Source organism: Papaver somniferum, unplaced genomic scaffold, assembly GCF_003573695.1.
Source record: "Papaver somniferum cultivar HN1 unplaced genomic scaffold, ASM357369v1 unplaced-scaffold_137, whole genome shotgun sequence".
NCBI lineage: Eukaryota > Viridiplantae > Streptophyta > Magnoliopsida > Ranunculales > Papaveraceae > Papaver > Papaver somniferum.
This window is the reverse complement of record NW_020622934.1, coordinates 21955841-21969805: the sequence shown is the minus strand read 5'-3', so window position 1 is coordinate 21969805 and position 13965 is coordinate 21955841.

Here is a 13965-nt window from a genome sequence, read left to right as displayed (position 1 = left end):
ATCATAAAGCGGAAGCTAAATGCATTCATCAAGGAGTTTATAAAGATCAAGATAACCCCTATAACATTCCACAGCCACACTCCCCACAAAGATATGGCGATTAAGCACAAGTTCAAAAACGAACTCTCCCCCATAAAATGTCATTCCCGAGAAAACAACAAAGGCGACGGATTTCTTTGGATATAACCAAATCACATAAAAACATGAATTTTTATCCAAAACTCAATTGAACCAACCACAAAAATGATCAATCCAATTGATCATGCTCGGCATAAGAAAACTTACGGAGCAACACAATATATACACGAAGATGTGGATCGGAGATAGACCAATACTGCGGAATAAACAAGGATTCATTCTATATTTTATCACTATTTGCACTATGACATATAATAGACTTAATCCTTGTAAACAAAAGTGCATCATTTCTTCCATCAATATTTTCATAATGACATAAAAGGCTTAGCTTTTGTTTTTCAAAAGTTCATTCTATCTTTTATCAATAAAGACATATGATAGACTTATCTTTTGAGCAAATATGGGACAATTATAGTTCACGGACGCAAACACACATATCCCATAACAAGTTGCAATGTATAAAACCAATAAAGATTAATACTGCAAAAACAATCTTTGCCCTTAGAAGGTAGAATCAATCTATTTCGCACGGATTTACACCAAGAGTGGTTACCAAAGGCATATAAAATATTTTATTAACAAAGAAGAACATACAAAGTCGTTAAAGACCATGCATATAGTTCACATAAGATGATTGTGAACATTCAAGAATCGCATAGCAATGCGTACTACTGCCCATTCTTGAACTTCCTTCTTTGTGATTCACCAACACCATTCTTGTAAAATCTAAAAATGATCTTATAAGAATTACTCCAAGAATCCAAGTGCCCGAGTCCAACAGAAGTATAACAAGTGCAACGAAACGGAGCAAAACACTCAAAACAAGATACGAAACAAAGACCAACCTCAAATCATCCAAATTTAAAATTTCTCATCACCATTTTAAAGAGAATTCAAAAAGGAATGGAATTCAAAAAGAATGAGGTAATTCCGAGTTCGGACGAAGAAGTTACATCCAAAAAAGGTTTACCAAAAACGACATCTACAGGTCAGTATACCTACGGGTTTGCAAACGAATTTTCGTATCCTGGAACAGTATGCAAACGGGTATGCGTACTAAAACCCATGGATTTTGATTTTAAATGATGGTATGCATACCTGGTATATGTACCATGAAGTCCAAACATCCCGAACTACTATTTTCAAACCTAAACATTTAAGAACCTTAAACACAGATCAAGTTAGGTAGAAATGAACGATAAGAAAGTGTTGATGGTGGTTTTTAGCTTAGGGTTAAAACCGTAAAACCTTAGTCAAACAGTGACGTCACACTTCAGTAATAATGTCGCCACTAGCACATTTGTTGAACCATTCAACATGTCTACGTAAAATTACCGGGGTACCTTTTTTTATGTATATGCCATGCTCCATGGCAGAGCCCTCGGTACTGACTGGCATCATCTCTGTACATGCCAGCCGCACATGCTAGCCAAACGTGCCAATCATGCGTGCCACATATTTTAAACTAGAGTTTTGACAGGCTAAACCCTAATAGCCACATCTCCGCACCAAAGGCATGCCAACCATGCCAGCCGCACCATCATGCCAATGACATACCATGCCAGCCACATCTCCGCGCCAAAGGCATGCCAACCATGCCAGCCGCACCATCGTGCCAATGGCATGCCATCCCAGCCACATATCCGCGCCAAAGGCATGCCAACCATGCCAACCGCACCATCGTGCCAATGGCATTCCATGCCAGCCACATCTCCGTGCCAAAGGCATGCCAACCATGCCAGCCGCACCATCGTGCCAATGGCATGCCATGCCATCCACATCTCCGCGCCAAAGGCATGCCAACCATGCCAGCCGCACAACCGTGCCAATGGCATACTATGCCATCCACATCTCCACGCCAAAGGAATGCCAACCATGCCAGCCGCACCACCGTGCCAATGGCATGCCATGCCAGCCACATCTCTGCGCCAAAGGAACACCAACCATGCCAGCCGCGCCAGCCACATCTCCGTGCCAAAGGCATGCCAACCATGCCAGCCACATCTCTGTGCCAAAGGCATGCCAACCATACCAGCCGCACCATTGTGCCAACGGCATGCCATGCCAGCCATATCTCCGCGCCAAAGGCATGCCAACCATGACGGACGCACCATCGTGCCAATGGCATGCCATGCCAGCCACATCTCCGCGCCAAAGGAATACCAACCATGCCAGCCTCACCATAGTGCCAATGGCAAGCCACACCTCTGCTCCAAAGGCATGCCAACTGCACCATCGTGCCAATGGCATGCCATGCCATCCACATCTCTTCTCCAAAGGCATACCAACCATGACAACCACACCATAGTTCCAATGGCATGCCATGCCAGACACACCTCCGCACCAAAGCCATGTCGGTCATGCCTCCATGCCGTTGGCTGCCAAACGAAAGGTTACAAAAATCAACGACCACCCTTCCTTCTGAGATGCAAATCTCAGCCGTCCAAATTCACCACCAAACGCGTGGCAACTTTTGGCCCAATGTCAAGCCCTAACTTTGGCCGCGCCTAAACTATGCCAAAATCCTAGCTTGGCCGCGCCTAAACCATGCCAAATCCATGTCGGCCATACCTCCATGCCGCTGGCTACCAAACAAAGGGTTGCAACAATCAACGACCACCCTTTCTTCTGAGATGCAAATCTCAGCCGTCCAAGTTCGCCACCAAACGCGTGGCAACTTTTGGCCCAATGCCAAGCCCTAATTTTGGTCGCGCCTAAACTATGCCGGCCATGCCTCCATGCCGCTGGCTAACAAACGAAGGGTTGCAACGATCAACGGCCACCCTTCTTTCTGAGATGCAAATCTTAGCCGTCCAAGTTCGCCACCAAACGCGTGGCAACTTTTGGCCCAATGCCAAGCCCTAATTTTGGCTGCGCCTAAACTATGACAAAATCCTAATTTTGGCCGCGCCTAAAACTATGCCAAAATCCTAGCTTGGATGCGCCTAAACCATGCCAAAGCCATGTCGGGCATGCCTCTAAGCCGTTGGCTGCCAAAACGGAAGGTTGCAACAATCAACGGCTACTTTTCCTCTCAAGATGCAAAATCTCGACCGTCGAAGGTCACCACCAATCCGGCAAGCCTCCCAAGCTCAACTTTCCAAACAATAGAAACATGCTACACAAAACACTCGAGACATCAAAACATGTCATAAAATGGGGGATGCTCATCAGGGTATTGGTCTGGCGGTTTACAGCGTGCGACGTACACTACGCCCGTTACAAGAAAGTGTCATAAGAGTGAGGCGGTTAGTAAATACAAAAAGTAATGGTGAAACGTTTCCTTCATTATGGAAACATCAATTCCAGGCGTTACCTGTGACCGCTTTCTTCCATTTACTCAACCGTTTCCACTTCTTACGAGACCAGGGTACGTTTCGTTGTGACTTGTATAAATAGGTCTCACCTATTTCCACCAAACGATAATTTTTGGTCAGAAGAATACAACACTCAGAAATCGCTTGTTAGCTTTCCCATCTGTTAGCTTTCCACTTTCTGATACAAGTCGTCAAACAACTACTCTTCCCGAATCAACTATTCTGGTCTCAACACTCTATTCGCTTCCCTCCCTAGACCAACCCTTCTCCTTCACTTTGTGACCGAAGCAAGTCTGGAACGACCATTTCTTGGTTTAGGCCGGATTTGTACAGATTGATCTCTCGAATCAAAGTACTCCCTTGCAGTACATTGTTTAGGGTTTAGATTCGTTTCTCACCCAGACACTCGAAATTACCAAAATCAGCAGAAACTGTTTTCACCCTCAAACAATTGGTAACCACAGTGGGAGATCAATCTCTCGGTTGCAATATCGATTTCCAATTTCCAGTTTCACCTTTCAATTCCGATCTCAAGATGGTAGAAGCAAACAATCCGCTCGGGAATCAATGTCTCAGTTATCAGTTATCACACGACGAGGAATGACTGGGGACATATCGCGGTCAGGACAGTGTCACCCATAAAACTACGACGGACATGCCTATGGATAGGGTTTGCACCAATATGGAAGAACAAGCTAAAGAGGGAACGCTGGAATACATACCTGGAGTATGCTTGTCGTGTTGCTACTAGCTCATCCACGAGGGAATAAAACTGAAGATACATGATAAATAAGATGGGTAGCGCCTTTTATAGGCATGATGTTTTTGGAGCTCGAATGGAGGAAGGTTTCCTATTTTTGGTTACACATGGGAAGAGGAAACCGGGCCCTCTAGCAACGCTCCATGGCGCCAACAGACCGTGGCTAAGCTAGGTCCAAGAGACCGCCAGCGCCATATCCGCGTCCCCTCCACTCCTATCCAGCGCCAATAACTTGCATCCTTCCAGCGCCAGCATCTTGCATCCTTTCCAGCGCTAACAACATGCATCTTTCCAGCGTCAACAGCTTGCATCTTTCCAGCGCTAACAACTTGCATCTTTCCAGCGCCAGTAGCTTGCATCCTTTACAGCGCTAACAACTTGCATATTTCCAGCGCCAACAGCTTGCATCCTTCCAGCTGTAACAACTTGCATATTTCCAGCGCCAGAAGATTGCATCCTTTCCAGCGCTAACATCTTGCACCCTCCCAGCGCCATCTTTTCGCTCCACATCCATCCAAAGTCCAGCGCCATCTTCTCCGCTCCACAACCAGCCAAACAAGCGCCATCCTCACCCTTCGAAACAACGCCATGGCTCCAGCACTTCGTGATTAAAACCGCGCCATCTATGCACGATACACCTACGATCACCAGAACCAGAGCCGCTTCCGCCACCCCAACGTTTCTTTAAGTATGACAACTCCAACCGTCACCAGAACCGCTGCTACTCCACCATCAGGGCAAGAGACTTGAGGAGACGGAAGAAGCCGACCTCCTTTTACCACTGCTGATTTTATGGAAAGACAAAAGGTTCTCGTAAGGCTCAGACAGACGTGTCTATAACTCAGACAGAGATACCTATTTCCTCAAGACACTGACGGAGCGACAACCATAAGATTCACGTCAACCCAAGAGGGATCTGACAAGGAATACTTTTAACATCCGGCGCAGGCACTTCAGCAGGACGTGCGTTTATACATGAAGATGCTCGCTTTGCTCTTGAATGCCCAGTAGAAGAGAATCAGCAATCCAATTTCATCACACGTAAAGATCAGGAACGACTTCTCCAAAATCGAGGCAAAGAAAATCAGCAACCCTCCTGAGTTCACAGAGACCCTCTTCCCGTCAGGATCTTGAAAAACTGGGGGTCTAACAACACCACCCAATATTTCGCTTAGCAATCTGTATGGACAAACTCGAATATACTTTTAAGAGAATCAACAAGACTTAATCTATTAAAAGTATATCAACGAGTTTATATCTCTCTCTTGCTTTGATTTACTCGAGCTAATAGAAATCAGCGAGTCTTTGATCAAACACAAGGAATAACTTGGATGGTACCAAAGACCAATATCCAAGGATCAATCAATGACAATCAACAACCAAAGGTTGGATTACTCTAATTGATGACCTAACGCACAACCTGTACTATTTAAATTATAAAGATAAAATATTATAATACGGAAACTAAAATAACACAGACACCAGAAATTTTGTTAACGAGGAAACCGCAAATGCAGAAAAACCCAGGGACCTAGTCCAGATTGAACACATACTGTATTAATCCGCTACAGACACTAGACTACTCCAAGCTAACTTCGGACTGGACTGTAGTTGAACCCCAATCAGTCTCCCACTGATCCAAGGTACAGTTGTACTCCCTACGCCTCTGATCCCAGCAGGATACTACGCAATTGATTCCCTTAGCTGATCTCACCCACAACTAAGAGTTGCTACGACCCAAAATCGCAGGCTTTGACAATAAACAAATCTGTCTCACACAGACAAGTCTATCAAAGGATCAATCTGTCACCCACAGAAAAACCCTAAATTTTTGGTTCCGCCTTTTGATAATAATCAAGACGAACAGGAACCAATTGATAATCCGCTCTTATATTCCCGAAGAACAACCTAGATAAATCAATCACCTCACAACAATCTTAGTCGTATGGTAGCGAAACAAGATGTTGCGGAATCACAAACAATGAGACGAAGATGTTTGTGACTACTTTTTATATCTTGCCTATCGGAGATATTAATCTCAAGCCAATCAATATGATTGTACTCGTACGATAGAAGATGCAAGATCAGATCACACAACTACGATAAAAGTAGTATCGGTCTGGCTTCACAATCCCAATGAAGTCTTTAAGTCGTTAACCTGGTTTTAGAAGAAGAAAACCAAAGGTTAAAGGAGAAACGACTCTAGCACGCAAACTAGTATCACACGTGAAGTGTGGGGATTAGTTTTGCAGAGTTGCTAGATGTCCCCTTATATAGTCTTTCAAATCAGGGTTTCGCCTTGGTCACAAAGCAAACAATATCCACCGTTAGATGAAAACCTGATTTAGATTCAAGCTAATATTTCTCAACCGTTAGATCGAAAACTTAGCTTGTTATACACAAATGAAATGCACGCTTCTAGGTTTGTTAACCGTACCCAAACGTGTACATTGTTGGTTCAACAATAGTTAACCAAAAGGTTAGCCATATGAGCATTTCATACCAACCATATTCTTCTTCACCATAACTAGTTCAAATGACTCAAATGAACTAGTTAGAGAGTTCAATTGCAAGGAAATCTACTACACAAGACACAATTGAAGCAAAGATGATTTGATTCACTCGAATCGGTTCATGAACTTTATAGCCACGGTTTAAATTGCATTCCTTAGTCTTTATAAGTTTAAGTTCAGAAATCATCTTCAGATATATAACCTTCTTAAGTTCGCACACTAGGTTCGCGGACTTAAGCAACCGGGCAGAGTTTACAAACTCCAGCAGAAAATCTCGGCAAAGACTTTTCGCCGGTTCGCGGACTGGTACTCACGCAACTAGTTTGTCAACTCCAGCAGAATTTCTCGGGATGAGAAGTTCGGCAGTTCGCGGACTGAGTTCGCGGACTTGGCAACAAGCCATTCTTCCGGTTTCTCTTGATCAACAAAGTTCGCAAACTTTGGTTCAAGGGATAGGACTTATGCACATATGTGTTTCCACAACAATACTTATTCCCATCATTGGTTATGTAACCTAAACTCTCATTCCAACCATTGAAACATTCTAAGAGGACGTTATATAGTTGTTACACTATTTCTCGTCAAAGAAATTTCCAAAGTGATTGAAACATATCATGACTTTCGTCACTAGGTAAAGATAAACATGGTCGAAGCGAAACGCTTACCAACACATATTTCGAGATATAGATAGGCGAGGTATACTCGGCTCGAAATACCAAATGTGTATAATCTAAGTCTATATATAGCATATGACTTTTTGTCTCAAGAAGTAGGAGATAGAATAGATAGACTTTTGTGTGACAGATAAGTTCAAGTCTTCACATACCTTTTTATCGAGAAGTTCCACCGGTTCCTCGATTAGTTCTTCTTCTTGTATGATGAATCGCCATGAATTCCTTGAGCTCAACTACACTTTCTATCCTAGTCTGAGACTTATCTATAGTAGACTAGAAATCAAGACTTATAGTTTTGATCACTAACATTGACAAACATGCTTGAGATAGCAACGCATGCGAGTTCGGCCGAGCAATGCTCTAACAATCTCCCATTTGTCAATTTTAGTAACAAAACTATCAATACATATAGAATACAAAAAAGATAAAAGAAACTTTAGTATCTCCTATTCCACATGTCTAATCTTCAACATTCCTCGAAATCTTCGTCACTTCCAAGTACTCCAATGATCCCAAAGGTTGTAAGTTTAGCATCAGCATTGTTGAAGATCCGTAGCTATAACAATGAGAAAGCATCGGTCTCGATCATTGTTATACAGTGTCAAAGTCCAATTGTATCACAACTTCAACAATAATACTTTGGTGGTATGTATCACTCCCCCTTAGTCAATACTCCATCTCACATGGAAACCACTCCCCCTTACACAATGATCCGAAAACCATATATATTTGTAGTGTGAACCACATATTAATTCTCCCCCTTTTTATCAATAAAATTGGCAAAGGTACAAGAACGATATCATAATGAAATTTCCGTAAGAGACATTTCATGACTAAAAGAAAAAAATACATACCATCTAATTTAGATGCAATCATATAGCCGAAGCTAATAGCATTCATCAAGGAGTTTAAAGATACAAGATAACCCCTTTAAAATTCCACAGCCGCACACCCCTCAAGATATGACTATTAAGCACAAGTTCAAAAGAACTCTCCCCCATTTGATGTCATTCCCAAGGGAACAGCAAGAGCGACCTTAATTTCAAAAGAAAAGAAGGATTTTTATTGGACACCAAAAACCATAAGAATGATTTTCTGTATCCAAAAACTCAATCAAATTAATCACAAGTAAACCCATGATTAATTTAATCGGAATACGCAATCAAATTAAACACAAAAGTGATCAACTTAATTGATTATGCTCGACATAAGAGAAATTACGGAGCATACAACTAACATAACCATTAGAAAATGAATAGGATAGTCGTTCATATACTCAACATAAGAGGAATATTACGGAGTATGAAAATACTCAACTAGATTAATTACAAGAGAACCCATAATTAATCTAATTGGAACACACAATCAAACTAATTACAAAAGTAATCAATTTAATTGTCATTTGTTTTGATCGACATAAAAAGACTTATGGAGCAATAACTAAATAACCAAATAAGATGATTAATTTAGTTCAAAAATGCTCAACATAAAGTACCTTACGGAACAACCAACAAAGCTAATCAAAAGTTAATCAACTTGGTTGTCGTGTTCAACATAAGACACATTATGGAGTCTCACAGTATTACGTAAAATATGGATCAGTGAAGATCAATACTGTGGAATACACAAGGATTCATTCTATCTTCCATCACTATTTGCATACCGATTTTTAATAGACATAATCCTTGAACACAAAAGATTTTAACCTATCTTCCATCAAAGAATTGACAATATAGGCTTAACTTTTGTAAATGTCAAAAGTCTATTCATCCTTAAATCAATACATGAATACCGATCATGAACGACTTTACTTTTGAAAAAATATGGGACAATATAGTTCACGGACGTAAACACCAATATCCCATAACAAATTGCAATATAACAAATCATAAAGATTAAATACTGCAAACCATCATCCTCCAAATATTTTTAGAATTTAACCAAATAAACCTAAAAAAGAACAAGAAGATGAAAATAATATCTATGTGTAGTCACAATTATTGTTATTCAAGCACTAGTTATTCTTCCAACTAAACCAAAAAGAAGACATACTAGGCATAAATATCTTTGACAAATTCCTTATCATTCCGAACTCCTTGTCATCAACAACCATTGGAATATAAGGTTCGTGGAGGAAGGAGTCAATACCAACAAACCTTCTTGGATGATGATGTCGAACCAGGGCCTTCTGATTTCCAAAGATCTTAAAACGCAAGCCTTTATTTCACTAATCTCCTTTCTTACTTCCTTCAACTCATCAAGAACATCGGAAAACTTCTGAGAGTTAGAAGGGACATCCCTTGGATTTCTTATATTCCTCCTCTTTCTTTTCAAGGAAGGAATTACTGGAGATTTCTCTTTTTCCTTGATTGATGGCTTAACAATCATATTGACATGTTTTCCATCCAAAGACATGATGCTTAGAGAACAATTATAAACAACTGGTTTTTGTGAGTGGAATTCACAGTCTCATCAAGAAGTCTTAATATATAAAAGATATCAGAGAGGAAAAAGGAATGTAGGGTTCGCAACCTTTAAGCAGGTTCGTAGACGCCCTATAAAGAGTAGAATTGTCGATAATAACCCTTTACTTTATTTCGATAGACAGACATCTTAAGAAAAGAAGAAGAAAAACTTTTCCTAAAGCCTGATTGGTATACAACCTTGTCTCTTTTGATCAGGCACATGAGACAAGATTTACCTAACAACACAATCAATTTGTGTTGTGGTGAACAACCATTTGTCCACCATTTTCCTCTAGAGAGGAATCCTCAGACTTTTGTCTATCAAAGCGATTTGACCATACTTTCTTCTCTAATGGTCTTATTTTTTTTTTGGAAACCAACTTCTTAGACGAAGATAAAATCCTACATACCTCAGCAGTCTTCTGAGCAAGTTTAAGCTTCATTGCCAATCGATTTGATCTTCGTTGAAGTTTGTTGGTGTGCCTCACTTTATTTTTGTACTTGTAACATCTTGATAGTTCATGACCCTTCTGAGAACAAAACGAGCACGTGAAACTTAGATAGTATTCAGGCATCTGTGGTGTGAAAGCAGCCAGACACATAGTAGATCCTGAAACATTACAACCAGAGTTTCCAAAGGATGGGTCAATTGATTCTTCCAGCTTGATTGGATTCTCTTCTTCACCGAAACCATCAAGGTTGATATATGTATTGCTACAACTATCAAAATCAATGTTTTCACATAGAAAACCAACACTTGATTTCCTATCTTCATCAGAATCATAGATCTCAGACATCTCATCAAGTGTTACAACAAGACCTTTATTCCCAGTGTATTTTCTACGATTTGGGAACTCGTTTGCAAAATGACCAAAACCTTTACACTTAAAGCACTGTGGCATATCCTCATCATCAGCTTCGTCAGCATCCCTGTTTTTAGGAGGGACGCGATTGTGAGGTTTATCTGACGACCTAGGTTTGTCTCTTGAAAACCGTTTACTTCTCTTTAATAGAAGATCCCTAAAATGTCTTGTGATCAAGGATGATTTTTCAAGATCTTCATCCGAAAAATCACCCTCAGACTGATCATCCTCAGAGACATAAACACTTTTAATTTTATTAAATAACTTAGTGTTCTTCTGTGCTTTAAAGGAAACACCCTTTCCGATTTTGGATGTATGCTCATGATCAAAGATCTTTAGCTTTCCAACCAATGTATTCCTGGAAAGATTATCAAGGTTATTTCCCTCAACAATGGCATGCTTGTTAGACTCGTATCTAGATGGCAGCGATCTGAGAATTTTCATCACAATGTCCTTTTCAGGAATAGCCTTACCCAAAAAGATGCATTAACAGTTTCAGACAGTCTGTGATTAAACTCATCAAGTGTATCTTCATGTTCCATACGAAGGTTCTCCCAATCAGAATTAAGGTTTTGAAGCCTAGCTTCTTTTTCACTGGAGTTCCCTTCAAATACGGTTTCTAAGATATCCCAAGCATCTTTATACCTAGTGCAATTTGACACATGGTGCTGAAGATTTGGGGTAATGGAATATATGATGGCATTCAAACCGTCAGAATTTTGCTTTGCAGCAAGTATCTGGCAGGATTATATTCACCAATATTTTTGGGAATGTTTACATCTCCAACTGCCACAACGGGAGCATCATAGCCATTAACAACATATACCCATAAGTAATTAGAGACATCGAAGACTAGTGGTATGTTAATAGAGATGACACCTCTGTCCATAGAGTCAGATCGCTACAAACACATACTTGTAAGGTCTTGAACATGTTTGCCTGCTCTGATACCAATTGAAAAAGCGGTGGTATAACAACACCACCCAATATTTCACTTAGAAATCTGTATGGACAAACTCGAATATACTTTTAAGAGAATCAACAAGACTCAATCAATTAAAAGTATGTCAATGAGTTTATATCTCTCTCTTGTTTTGGTTTACTCAAGCTAATAGAAATCAGCGAATCTTTGATCAAACACAAGGAATAACTTGGATGGTACCAAAGACCAATATCCAAGGATCAATCAATGACAATCAACAACCAAAGGTTGGATTACTCTAATTGATGATCAAACGCACAACCTGTATTATTTCAGTTCTAAAGATAAACAATATAATAAGGAAACTGAAATAACACAGACACCATAAATTTTGTTAATGAGGAAACCGCAAATGCAGAAAAACCCCGGGACCTAGTCTAGATTGAACACACACTATATTAAGCCGCTACAGACACTAGCCTACTACAAGCTAACTACGGACTGGACTGTAGTTGAACCCCAATCAGTCTCCCACTGATCCAAGGTACAGTTGTACTCCCTACGCCTCTGATCCCAGCAGGATACTGTGCACTTGATTCCCTTAGCTGATCTCACCCACAACTAAGAGTTGCTACGACTCAAAATCGCATGCTTTGATAATAAAAAAATCTGTCTCACACAGACAAGTCTATCAAAGGATCAACCTGTCTCCCACAGAAAAACCCTAAAGTTTTTGTTCCGTCTTTTGATAATAATCAAGGTGAACAGGAACCAATTGATAATCTGGTATTATATTCCCGAAGAACAGCCTAGATAAATGAACCACCTCACAACAATCTTAATCATATGGTAGCGAACCAAGATGTTGCGGAATCACAAACAATGAAACGAAGATGTTTGTGACTACTTTTTATATCTTTCCTATCGGAGATATTAATCTCAAGACAATCAATCTGACTGTACTCGTACGATAGAAGATGCAATATCATATCACACAACTACGATAAAATTAGTATCGATCTGGCTTCTCAATCCCAATAAAGTCTTTAAGTCGTTAACCTGGTTTTAGAAGAAGAAAACCAAAGGTTAAAGGAGAAACGACTCTAGCAGGCAAACTAGTATCACACGTGAGGTGTGGGGATTAGTTTTTCAGAGTTGCTAGATGTCCCCTTATATAGTCTTTCAAATCAGGGTTTCGCCTTGGTCACAAAGCAAACAATATCCACTGTTAGATGAAAACCTGATTTAGATTCAAGCTAATATTTCTCAACCGTTAGATCGAAAACTTAGCTTGTTATACACAAATGAAATGCACGCTTCTAGGTTTGTTAACCGTACCCAAATGTGTACATTGTTGGTTCAACAATAGTTAACCAAAAGGTTAGAAATAAGAGAATTTCATACCAACCATATTCTTCTTCACCATAACTAGTTCAAATGACTCAAATGAACTAGTTAGAGAGTTGTTCAATTGCAAGAAAATCTTATGTACTACACAAGACAAAATTGAAGCAAAGATGATTTGATTCACTTGAATCGGTCCATGAACTTTATAGCCACGGTTTGCAAATTGCATTCCTTAGTCTTTATAAGTTTAAGTTCAGAAATCATCTTCAGATATATAACCTTCTTAAGTTCGCACACTAGGTTCGCGGACTTAAGAAACCGGGCAGAGTTTACAAACTCCAGCAAAAAAATCTTGGCAAAGACTTTCGCGAATGGGTTCGCGGACTGGGTTCGCGGACTGGTACTCAGGAAACTAGTTTGTCAACTCCAAAAGAATTTCTCGGGATGAGAATTTCGGCAGTTCGCGGACTGAGTTCGTGGACTTGACAACAAGCCATTCTTCTGGTTTCTCTTGATTAACAAAGTTCGCAAACTTTGGTTCAAGGGATAGGACTTATGCACATATGTGTTTCCACAACAATACTTATGTCCATCATTGGATATGTAATCTAAACTCTCATCATAACCATTCAAACATTCTTAGAGGACGTTATATAGTTGTTACACTATTTCTCGTCAAAGCAATTTTTCAAAGTGATTGAAACATATCATGACTTTCGTCACTAGGTAAAGATAAACATGGTCGAAGCGAAACGCTTATCAGCACATATTTCGAGATATAGATAGGTGAGGTATACTCGGCTCGAAATACCAAATGTGTATAATCTAAGTCTATATATAGCATACGACTTTTTGTCTCAAGAAGTAGGAGATAAAGTAGATAGACTTTTGAGTGACAGATAAGTTCAAGTCTTCGCATACCTTTTTGTCGAGAAGTTCCACTGGCTCCTTGAGTAGTTCCTCTTC